The 13,033-nt window shown below is 45.8% G+C and overlaps 1 protein-coding gene across 1 annotated transcript in view; it reads right to left on the bottom strand.

The window, feature by feature from the left end:
• USP34 (ubiquitin specific peptidase 34) overlaps positions 1-13,033 on the bottom strand; it is a gene marked incomplete in the record, with an annotated part of 5,849,982 nt that overhangs the window by 1,819,003 nt on the left and 4,017,946 nt on the right.

Below are 13,033 nucleotides of genomic sequence, written 5' to 3'. Positions count from 1 at the left end.
ATAAACAATCTACAACTACTGCAATGTCATCTAAATGACCAACAGTTTTTTGCAAATGCAGTCTATATTCATGATATTCCAACTCATTTAGTCTTAGCTTCAGTGCTTACAAATCTTCCAAAAACAATTAAAATGTAATATTCATAGCAAAAGAGGTCATCAGGAGTAAAAGAAAGTTATGTACTTACCGTAACACTAGATTTGTGTTATCTTGTTTCATCCGGTTCAACAACTGGGCTATCGAATCTGACCAGACAATCTCTGCGCTTTCTCAGAAGCTTGGATCCAGGGCTCTGACTCCTCTCCATACTCATAAACTCTAGTGGTCCTCAGATCAAGACAGCCTGTTTACAGTTATAAATTCTTACCAACACACAACCTAAACCCAGGCCTAGTTAGTTACCATAAAGAATAGTTGTGTAAATCTTACCATAACCATAAATGTCCTTCTCCTCTATATGCTGCAGTATTCATCCTGGACCTTTCTCATCTGAACACCTTTCTGAAAGTCCCCTTTTTCCAGATGCTGACTCTGCCATCTCTTCTTCCACTGACACTGATTCTCCCTCAAGCATTCATCCTTAGACATCAAACTCGCTTAGCTTCACACCCCCATTCACCCTTTGTTCAGGAAGTTATTGCGTTTTTCTGTTGCTCCATTACATTTCCAGTTTTGTGCTTTGCTCTTTGGTCTATCTAAAGGCACCAAGGGTCTTCACAAAATGCTTGGCTCCTGTCATAGCATTTTGCAGACTGCAGGGAATTCAGATTTTCCTTTACCTGTATGACCTCCTAATCCAAGAAACATCTTGACCCAATTTAGCTTTGAATAAAGCAAAGAATAGTTGATCAGACTTTCTGATATCCTTTGTCCTGTCCAAGTAAAACCTGAGTTGATGATGAACATGCAGTAGATGTAAAGTTTATTCCTCTCTGTTTGAGGACTTTTGGAAAAGACTGGAAGATTAACTGATTATAATTTACTTCAGGGGTCACCTTCAGAGGGAAACAGGGATTCATTTTCTAAGATAGCTTATTTTCATGAAAAAGCAAAGTAGGTTCGCAGACTAAGGAAGGTCCAAGCTCAAAGATCCTCTTTGCAGATGACTGTTACCAAAAAGAGAATTTTCCAAGAAAGGAATTTCATAATGCAATGAAATTAAAGAGGAGCTTTAATTATGGCCTGCAGCATGATTATAATGTCCCAAAGGGGAACAGGGTCCCCGATAGGGGGTCTTAGAAGAAAAGACCCTTGCAAAAAGGTCTCAGAAATCTTTAAAATACCAACAGAAGTTTGATTGTGCCCCACATGAAAACTGGAGATGGCTGCTAGTTGCACTGCAATAGTTGAAAAGCTGGACCCTTTGTGAAACAGTTCTGCCAAAAAATCCAAAACTGATAAGACAAGCTGATAAGATCTAGACCTTTGGAGCAATTCCATATAGTAAATATTTTACATTTGCTAAGGTAAACCATTCTGGTGTTCATTTTTTGTGAGGAGGACAAAATTTTAACAACAGGGGCAGACAGTCTGGCATCCCTAGTCAATGTTAAAACTTGTAGAAACCATGTGGTCAGTTTCAGGTCTTGATGAGGATGAAGCCGCGGTGGTGCAGCGGTAGTGTTGTCGCCGCACAGCAAGAGGTTCTCCCGTTTGATTCTCAGCTGGAGCGCCTTTCTGTGTGGAGTCTGCATGTCCTCCCCATGGTCGAGTGGCTGGCGTTCGAAAGACATGCATGAATGGGTGTGCCTTCGTTGAAAGTTGGGTGTCGAGCAGGCACCTCGGCACCATAAAAATCTACTGCCAATCATTAGCAGACCGGAGTTCCGCTGTGGCGACCCCTAACTGGGAAAAGCCAAAAGAAGAAGAAGGTCTTGAGGATGACCAGATGGGTGAGACAGAAGATCTGGATGAAGGTCCAACACTCAAGGTGGATGTGTCAGATGAGACCACAGAAACGGTTACCAAACTTGCCAGGGCCAAAAAGGAGCAGAGGATACCTTTGGTCTTGCACCACCTGGCTTTCTGAAGAAACTTTGTTATTCGAGGACAGGATGGAAAAGCATAAAGGAGACCTGTGGGTCAACTGTGGACTAGACCATCCCTCTGTGTTTGTTACTGTGGAAGGATAAGGGCAAAGTAACTGCTGCATTTGTTATTTAGGTTAGAAGCAAACAGATCACAGCAAGGTTGGTCCCAGTGATTGAAAAATCTGTGTTGCCAATGCTTGACTGACGGACCACTCATACTCAGTTTGTCTTCCAGAACACTGAAGTCCCCAGGATGTGTGCTACAAATAGAAAATGATGGGAAGAGAACATCCATTGTCACACTTTCTAGGCTTTATGACACACAGGATGTGAGGTTGCTCCATGCTTGGTGATATAACACACTACTGCCATGTTTTCCATCTGGATGGAGGTCACTCCCTTAGGGAAGGAGTCCTGAAAGGCCTGTAATTGTAGGATGACTGCCCTCATCTCCAAGACAATGATGTGAAGACCGACCTCTGTTGCTGACAAAGAACCTTGAGCAGTCTTCTCAAAATGCCTCCACCCTCACCCAAGTCAGTGGTCACAGTGGCTAACAGAGGGGGTGGAGACAACAGAGAACTCCATGACACTATGGGGAAGGTCACCCACCAACAGATGTGATTCCTGTATATTGGTGTGAGGCAGATTGGTGCATAACGGGGATTAGACATCAAGGACCACCGAAAAGACTGCCCACTGCAAGTCTGTCAGGCAATATCTTGCTTGAAGAACTAGTGTGACTAAAACAGCTATCAAGCCTAGAAATCAGATAACTCTTGCTTGCGGAAAAAAGGTGTCAAAGGACCTCTGAATCTACTTAACGCAGGGACAATATTCTGGACTGTGGGAGATTGACTATTTAGGAATTTCTGCTGACGTGGCATCTGATAAACTATCTTTTGTGTTGGTGTTAGCTGCCTCTTGACAAGATAAATAGTAATTTCCAGCTGTGGAGGAAGATGGGAAATCCTGCACTGAACCAGTAAATCCTTTGTTGGTGCAGTAAAGAGCCAAATGTGCAAATATGGGAACACCTGGAACCCCTGCAGCCTGAGCTACGCTGCAACCACTGGAAGGCATTTGGTAAAAACCTTTCGGGCTATTGTGAGGCCAAGAGGCAGTGCTCTGAACTGAAAATGATTGGAAACCAGATGGAAACTGAAAAATCTCCTGGACTGCTTTGCTATCATGATATGACAGCAAGCATCTTGGAGATCTATGGAGCCAATCCAGTCATCCTTCCTCAGAAGAGGTAAAAGAGACCGAACTATGACCTTCCAGAATTTTGTCTGCTTTACAAATTGACTGAGGTGGTTTACACCCAGAATGGGCTTGAGGTTCTCTGTTTCCTTTGGAACTAAAAAGAACCTTGATTGGACCCAACTCCTGGCTGGTCTGGGGGGATCTGCTGGATGGCTCTCTTTTCTAGCAGATTTCTTACTTCTGTCACTGCAAATTCCATCTGACTGTGTGGTACATCGGGCATTTTCCTCCTTTTCCAATGAGGGAAAACAAAAGGAACAACACAGCCTCTGGTGATTATCTTCTTCACCTATGTATTTTGAGTGATGCCCTGCCAGACTTGAGTGTGAAGGGATAAGCACCCCCCCCCCCCCGACTGCCACAGAGTGCAACAGCTGGTGAACTGTTCAGGTGCACTGGCAGGATTTCTCTGTGAAAAGACCATAAAACCCCTGATTCTACAGTTTACCTCATGGATAATGTCCAATGAAATTACTCTCCCCCCTCTGTCCCAGGGGTCCTACAGCAGAAGCATCCTGGCCAGAATCCTGGAATTCTTGAAAAAGAAATTATGTACTCACCATAACGTTCCATGTTTGTTGTCCATCTCGCCGTTCATTCTTACAATGATGGGTTCGGAGCCAATCCTCGTCTCCGACTCGGCCAAATACACACTTGAAAGACTCAAACTTGACTCGTGGCAAGTAGGTATCCCATAATGCAGTGGTGTAACTCCCCGAACTATATATATATATATATATATACACACACACACACACACACACACACAAATACTACCCCCAATGGAAAAGGAGAAACAAACTGAAACAAGGAACTCCTGAAAGGAGTAAAACATCCACCAGGTCCACAAGGAGTCCTTGGAAGGGGGAAGGAGGGAGGGTTCGTAAGAATGAACAGCGATATGGACAACAAACATGGAACATTATGGTGAGTACATAACTTCTTTATGTTATGTTGTTCTATCTTGCCTTCATTCTTACAATGATGGGACAGCGTCCATAGCACTTTTCCCTTGGTGGCTCATAAGAGTACTCCTTTAAGCACAGTGGACCCAAAGGAGGACCTGTCCCTGGAGGCCAAATCCACTTTATAATCCCTGATAAATGTATGAGGAGTAGCCCAGGTAGCTGCAGCACAAATATTATCCATAGGCATTCTAGCCTGAAAGGCAGAAGACGTAGCCAGTGCTCTAGTGGAATGAGCCTTAACCTTAAATGGTAAATCTCTGTTGTGTGAGGTATAGATGAAGGTAATGCAGTTTGAGAGCCTGTTGGAAAGGGTGGTTTTTTAAATTGAGCTATCCTTTTTTGCATCTGAATAGGATACAAACTGGTCAGATTTTCTAAAATCTTTTGTCCTATGCAAATAGAATCTGAGTTGTCTGTGCATGTCCATTGATGTAATTTGTGTTCTGCCTTGTTGCGATGATTAGGGAAAAACACTGGAAGCTCAACAGATTGATTTATGTTAGTTGAAGAAGAGACTTTAGGTAAAAAGGATGGATTAGTTCGCAAGGATACCCTATCCTTATGAAATATCAGATATGACGGTTTGATAGACAGGGCTTGTAACTCTGATACCCTTCTAGCAGATGTTATAGCAACTAGAAAAATGGTCTTCCAGGAAAGAAACTTGAGGGTCTGAATATGAAGAGGGTTCAAAATGTGGTAACGTTAGGTGATATAGAACAAAATTTAAATCCCACGGAGGAAGGGGTTTCTTAAAGGGAGGTCTTAATAAGGAAGCACCTTTCAAGAAGTCTCTACACAACCTGTGTGACATTAAGTTCGAAGTAGGATCACCAATGTGGAAATTTGAAATTTCAGCGAGTTGTACTCTGATGGTTGCTGCAGCTGAACCCTGTTGGAAGAGTTCTGCCTAGAATTCCTAAATAGAGTGAATAGGCGCAGAAAAAAGGTCAATGCTTCTGTTTTGAGCCCAGAGAGAAAATCTTTTCCATTTGCTAGAATACCGTTTTCTGGTGGAAGCTTTATGAGAGCACATCAAGATATGTTTAACTGTTGGAGTGAAATTCTGAAGCCTGACTAAATTGGGAAGTGGAGCTGTCAAGCTGAGGGTGTGGAGAGAAGGATGAAGCACACCTGACATATGTGTCAGCAGGTCTGGAATTGGGCCCAGAGTCCAAGGCTTCTCCTGAAGAAGAGGCTAAAGGAAGGGAAACCAAACTTGATGAGGCCAGTAAAGAGCAATGAGAATCATCCTGCTTCCCAAGGACTGTGCTTTCTGAATAACTCTGGGTATGAGAGGAAATGGAGGAAAGGCATACAGAAGTCTCGAGGGACAATCATGAGCAAGTGCGTCTCTCTGTGTCTCCCCCAGAGGGGGGATTAGGGTAAAGTAGTTGCTGCACTTGGCATTCATGACAGTGGTGAAAAGATCACAGCAAGGCAGACCCCATGTTCGGAAAATTCTTTCCGCTACGTTCTGATTGAGAGACCACTCATGAGGCATTAGAATTGCCCTGCTCAGCCTAAAATGGGAAGGATAGACTGCAGTGTCACCATTCGAAATTTTGACTTCTAGACAGATTTGTTTAAATTGCTTAGGTCTAATATGGGTCTCCAGTCTCTCGTTCTTTTTGGCACCAAAAAGAATCTTGAGTAAGTTCCGAATCCTATTTGGTCTGCGGGGACTTCTTGGATGACTTTTTTGTGCATCAACTTTTGAATTTCTATAGTTGCTTGTTCCCTTACATTGGGTGGAACATCTGGGATTGTTCTGCTCTGTGGGACAGGGTAGGAATAAGGAATGGAATATCCTCTGTATATTACTCTTAGTACCCACTTGTCTCTTGTGATAGTTTGCCAGGCTTCTGGGTACATAGATAAATGTCCCCTGAATGCTTCCAGAGCAGAGCAGTCGGGCCTCCTATCAGGAGTGCTGATTAGGGGTGTCCGCAAAAGGAATCACGGTCGCCCTGGTTCTGCTGGCCCCCCCCCCTGCCTCTAGGACGGTGTCTACCGTTGTTACCTCCCCCTCTGCCCCTAGGGAAGGATACACCCCGTGCATCCTGGAAACCTGTCTAGGATCTTCTGAACCACATTTTCCCACTCTTCTGACCTTTAGGATAAAGTCTTGTATGTACGAAAAAACATACTCCAGCAGCAGAGTTAGTTGTTTCTTCCTGCTCTCATCGGGTGTGTGTCTTTTAATTTGGGGCCAAAGAGTGAGGAACCGTCAAAAGGGGCATTAGTAAAGGTAGACTTAAAGGGCTCTGCAAAATTACACAAGCTCCGGAACACGCTGCCCTGCTCGCTCCATCGGTGCGTAGGAGATCAGCCTCATGGAGGAGTTGAAGATGGAATTTAAGGTGGATAGCTGGAAGGAGACCTCATTCAACCTCGCCGCCAATGTACCTTGTAGAGTACCTCCTAGTTCTTTCAGATATCTCTGTAGCCTTGTGAAATGAGTGAGGTAGTTCAGTGATCGAAGAGTAAAGGTCGCTGACGAAAAGACACGATTCCCATATCTGTCCATGGTTGGAGAGTCGTTATTCTGAGGATGGACAGATGGGGATGTCTCTGAAAGTTCCTTCTTGGTGGCTACTGCCACCACCATAGGATCTACAGGTACCCCCTTAGTGAGGAAATCCTTTCTGGCAGGAACTGATAAGAATTTGTTTGGTCTCTGAGGGACTGGTTCCATTGTGTCAGGTGACTCCCACACCCCGTCGAAAGGCGGAGACACCCAGGAGGCTGAAGGTTGAGATCCAAAAGACTTCAGGTACACTGACTCCTCATCAGAAGCGGTGGAGGCCTGCCAGCCGCCTCTCTGCTTCAGGATCTCTACAACATCTGCAAATGAGATATCATCAGAGGACAACTGTGGGGACCCTTCTGACACCTCGAAGTCAGTGTCTGAAGTGACAGACTCATCTGGAGAGTCTACGTGCTTCTTCTTGCAAGTTCTCTTCAGAGGGGGCTCCTCAGAAGGGTATTCTGGGGAGGCCTCGAAAGAGAGGGGTTCGCCCAATGGGGCATCCAGAGACTCTGGATCTCTGCTGTCCTGTGGAATGGGTGGTGCCAAGACAGTAGCCAGTGCCTTAGGAGGACGAGTGCTGGTATCCTTATGTGGAGCTGTAGGGACAGACAGCACACTCCTCATCAGCTCAAAGGCGGATCCCACCAGCTCCGAAGACTCCCTCAGCTCTGAGGAGACAGAGGAAGCCACCGGACTCAGTGAGATCAGACCCGAGGCCGATGTAGGAGCCGAGCTTACCCAAGCCGACACTCCAAGGGGTAGGCTTGGCACCGATGAAGATCGAGGCAGAGATTCCCCCTCAGGGCCAACCGAGGAACCCCGACTCCCAGACTCTCCGGATGGCACAGTGTGTCGGAGCAGAAATCGGCTCTGTGATCACCGAAGGGGGTCTCAGAATTGACGGATCCACAGTAAGTGGTACCAAGCACTCTGGCTCCGAAGATCCAGCTTGGCTCGGAGGAGGAACAACAGTGGGTACCAATGGCTACAGTAGGATCCGGGACCAAATGGGTCAAAGCCGAAAATAATTTGGTTAGTGCCGGCAACTTCAAAAGTCTGCGCACCACCCGTTCCATGTCACTGGCAGATAAGCTCCTGGTGGACCTGGAGGATAGGGACTGAGAACGAGACCTGTGCAAAATGGGAGATCTCAGTGTAGGGGGAAACCAGTGAAATCTCCATAGACCAGCTCCGAGAAGAGGTATCTTGTGGCTCCGAAGACTTTGGAGCAGAAGAACCAGGCTCGTCAATCAAAATAACCTTCGACGGCTCCTAGAACTGTGGAACCGAGGGGGTAGTAGCCTTAGAAATTTTAGGTACTTGACTGGAGGCTCCAAATGAGCTGATGCAGCAGGTGATTGTCTCTTTTGAGGTATGTCCTTTTTTGAAGAAGGAGAAGAAGAAGATAAAGAACAACTGTGGATAGCTCCCTCAAAAGTTGGCTTTAAGAGACCATTAAAAATCGATTTGTTTCTCCTTTCTTGTAAAACCCTGGCACTGAAGGAATGACAGAATGTACAATCTTCTTGCAAATGAATAGCTCCAAGGCAATAAATGCGTATGACATGACCATCAATTTGACATCTTTTGGGAAAATTTCTGGCATTTCTTGAACCCCGAAAGCTTATTTTCCCTCTCCTTTGGGTCTTTGGACATGGTTATGACAAAAGACCACAATCTAACCACAGAAAATTCTCAAAACTAAAACTACTGATATACTAACTACAACAGGAAACACTGAGCAGACAGACAAGGGAAGATAATAGGGCCTGTAACGAAAACAGCCATAACTCCCAGAAAAAAACAATGCACCAACTGCAAGCCCTCTAACTAAAACAGGTAAATAGCTCTCCAACTTAAATGAGCTACTATTAAGCTAAACGAAAAGACACAACAATACCACTACAAGGGATAAGCAAGGCCTACGAAAATGATGGCCAAAGGCAGGACCAAATAGGAAAAATAGCTAATTCAAAAGCTAACTAAGCAACAACGTTAGAAACGATACCCACTATAATATATCAAGAGAAAAAAGGTCTAAAGACTGTAATAAGTGGAAAAACAATGACAACTTAGCCACGGCCAATAAGAGCGCATCCAACCTTGTAAAGCGGCAAATGAGATCTGGGGAGTTACACCACTGCATTATGGGATACCTACTTGCCACGAGCCAAGTTTGAGTCTTTCAGCTGTCTATTCGACTGAGTCGGAGCCAACCCATCATTGTAAGAATGAAGGCGAGATAGGACAACATAACATCAAAAGTTATGTATTCACCATAGTGATAGATTCACGTTGTCTATTTTCATATGGTTCAACCTACAGGTTTGTTCGATCTGAGTCAGTTCCTATACAGGCCATCTTCCAAAGACTTCAGCCCACTGAGCTCAACATCCTATACCCATAACCCCCCACATTCCACCAGAACTAGAAAGCGCAGTGGTGCAGCAGCAGTGTTGTCGCCTCACAGCAAGAGGTTCTCTGGTTCGGTTCTCGGCTGGAGTGCCTTCTGTGCAGAGTCTGTATGTCCTTTCTGCGTTTGTGTAGGTTTCCTCCCACGCTACAAAGACATGCATCTAGAGCATTTCTACCTGGGCCTCCGCTGAAAATTGGCTTTGTTCCAAGTCAGACTTTCCTGGTAAAAAAGAAGTTACGTCTTACCATAAAGTACCAGCTGTGTTGTTCATCTTCTTTCATTCATCATTGATGTGAAACTAGAGACTTCGGTGTCAGCAGACCTTGCACCATGGACCTGATACTCCCCTTCCGTAGATCCGTTTCTGGGCCAAGCATATAGCCCCTTCATCAAACGTCCTGACTCACTGCCCAGAGTATCCACTAGATCCACCAGAAGCCTGTCGGAACACGACGTGGTGCATCATGTAGACCAGCTGTTGTTAGCCAGGGGGATCCCTTCACTTTCTAAGACCCATCCACCTGCTGGACTTTGGCTGTCTTATCTACAGACTCCATCTTGCACTCCTCGTTCGACCATCTCGGTTCCGAAGCCTTCTGCTCCGACACCATTCTTGGAATCCATCACCTTGGTGCCTACTGTGCATCTCACTCCGTTTCAGAGTTTGTCCCTTTGGTCTTTGGTACCCGCTGAACCGGTCCTTCCTCAATCTGGGGATTGGGGGACGGGCGCGTCGGCCCAGGGTACGGAACTGCCTTTCTCCTTGGTTCCATCAGCGGCGCCAATAATCGCGGAAGAATTTTCCTGAGCACCACTGAGCCGAAGGAAACGCTCCCTCTGGAGACCAAGTCCAATTTGTAATGATTGATAAAGGTATGTGGATTAGCTCAAGTAGCTGCTGCGCAGATGTCATCCATGGAAGCCCTGGAATGGAATGCTATAGATCTTGCCATAGATCTAGTGGAGTGAGCTTTAACTTTTGGCATAGGTTCATTATTGAGGGAATAGATGAAATGTATACAGTCCCTCAGCAGTCTTGATAAAGTAACCCTCTCCCATTCTGAGCCCAGAAAAGGAGATGAAAAGCTGTTCAGATTTACGGATAGGTTCGGTCCTGTATAGGTAAAAATCTCAATTGTCTATGTACGTCTAAGGAGTGAAGGCAATACTCTCCTCTATTGGCAAAATTCGGAAAGAACACTGGTAGATCAATGGTCTGGTTAATGGAGAATTCAGAAACAACTTTGGGAAGAAAGGATGGATTCATCCGAAGTGATACTCTGTCTTTATGAAAAAAACAGATAGGGCCTATTGATACACAATGCCTGCAGCTTCAAGAATCTTCTGGCAGAGGTAATGGCTACCAAGAACAAGGATTTCCAAGACAAAAACTTTAGGTCACACTTCGCAGCAGGTTCAAAAGCTTTTTGAGTCAAAGACTGAAGGACTAAAGTGAGGTTCCTTGGTTTCACGGGCTGTCTGACAGGAAGCCTGATATGAGAGGTCCCCTTGAGAAAAGCCTTGCAAAGGCATAAAGAGATGAGAGGTGCCATCTATACCATTGTGGAAATTGCCACTAGATGTACCCGTACAGTAGAGGCACAGGCTCCATTATCAAAACACTTAGTCAAGTATTGAAGCAATGCAGTAACTGGAGCCGAATACGGGCCTAGAATGTTATCCTTGGACCAGATGGAGAACCTTTTCCATTTATACTGATATAGTTTTCTGGTGGAGGGTTTGAGAGAGGCCAGAATGATGTCTCGAACAAGCGGAGAGAGATTAGCTTGCCTGACGACTAGTGAAAGTGGAGAAACCAAGCTGTCAGCTTGAGACTGGACAGATTTGGGTAACTTACCCTTGGGGGTGAGTAATCAGATCTGGTAGAGGGTCCAGAATCCACAACGGGTCTACTAGGTGAGGCCAAAGGAAGAGGAACTAAACTGGTTGAGGCCAGAATGGGGCTATGAGGATCACCTTGCATATCAACCGAAGAGCTTTCGTTAGAAACTGTGGGATCAGAGGGATGGGAGGATAAGCACAAAGAAGTCCTGTGGGTCAATTGTGGATCGCAGCATCCCTCGGTGACTACCCCTCTGGGGGAAGTAGGGCAAAATAGCTGCTGCACTTGTTGCTTGATGGGGAGGAGAAAATATCGCAGCAAGGCTGGCCCCAGTGGCTGAAGATTACTGATGCCACCTTGAGGTTGAGGGACCCACTCTTGAGGCAAGAGGATGCACCTGCTCAGTTTGTCCACAATCATGTTGGAGCTCCCCGAAATATGCGCCATCAGAAAGCAGTTGGAATCTATCGTCCACTGCCAAACTCTCATGGCTTCTCAACATAGGGGGGTAGGACATGGTTCTTCCTTGCTTGTTGATACACCAGACAACTGACATATTGTGTGATTAAATTGCAATTGTCCCGGTAGGGAGAGCCGAATGGAAGTCCTGCAACTCTAACAGCACAGCTCTCGGTTCCAGAACATTGATATGCAAGTGGGCCTCTGAGGTGGACCATGTGTCTTGGACAGTCTTTCCCTGAAAATGCCCCCAACCCTATCAGGGAAGCATCTGTGGTCACAACGGCTGTGGGCTGAGGAGACTGAAATGGATGACTCCAAAGTTCTACGTCTGGCCTCATCCACCAAAGCAGGTCCTGTGTGCAGGAAGTGGTTATTCAAATCTGGTAACTGAGGGGGTGACAGTTTGGGAACCACTGACACAAAAGGAGCCACTGCAGAATCCGCATATGCAGCTTTGCTAGAGGCACTACTGGGATTGACGCTCCCACAGAACCTAGGGCTTGAAGAACTTCCCTTGCAGAGACTCTTGTTTGAGGGAGTATCATCCGGAGTTGAAGCCTCAATATATGGAGTCTGTGAATTGGGAGAATTACCAGACAGGACTGAGTATTGAACACTGCTCCAATGAACTTTATTTGTTGTGTAGGGGTAAGGTTTGATTTCTCCCAATGTATCATTATTCCCAACAATTTTGCCAGAGAGAGAGAGAGAGTATAATGCAGTGCTGTCACCAGAAGATACTCAGTGGGGGCGGTAAGGAGCCAGTCGTCTAGATATGGAAACACCCAGAATCCTTTTAGTCTCAAGTGAGCTGTTACCAGCGCCATGCATTTCGTGAACACTCTGGGGGCTGTAGAGAGACCGAACAGCAGGGTACGGAATTGATAATGACTGGCAGCCAGAAGCCAAGCAGACTCCTGGAGCATTTGTCCATCTTGATGTGGTAATACTCATCCCAAAGATATATAGAGCACATCAAATCGCCTTCTCTTAAAAAGGGGAGAATGGACTAAACCATGACCGTGACCATCTGGAATTTGGTTTGGGTGTCAGACTTGTTTAAGCTGCTGAGATCCAAAATGGGTCTCCAAGCCCCTGTCTTTTTTGGCACCAAAAAGAATCTAGAGTAAAATCCGGATCCGCACTGGTCTGGTGGGACTGGTTAGATGACACTTTTTCTGAGACAGCTTAATAATCTCTGAAGCTGCTTTTTCCCTTTGACTGGGTGGAACGTTGGGAAGTTTTTCTGGAAAATTTGGTTGACAAGAAAGGGGAATGGTGTCACCTCTGGTGATGATACTCTGCACCCAATGATCGGTGGTGACGGCTTCCAGAGGTAAGCAATCAGGCTGCTCCTCAGGGGTGCTGATAAGGCTGTCCAGAGAAAAAGTCCCTGGAGCCTTGGTTACGAGGTCCCCCTCTGCCGCTATAGGGACGTCTTCTGGAATTGTTACCCCTGTACATTGAGGGTTGGAAAATTGTAGGCCTATGGCAGACAGGGTCTTTCCATTTTC

The sequence above is a fragment of the Protopterus annectens genome, chromosome 1.part0, assembly GCF_019279795.1.
Source record: "Protopterus annectens isolate FY-2018-M chromosome 1.part0, PAN1.0, whole genome shotgun sequence".
In the NCBI taxonomy this organism is placed as follows: domain Eukaryota; kingdom Metazoa; phylum Chordata; order Ceratodontiformes; family Protopteridae; genus Protopterus; species Protopterus annectens.
Note: the sequence above shows the minus strand (reverse complement) of the source record. Positions and strands in the feature narration are given on the sequence as shown.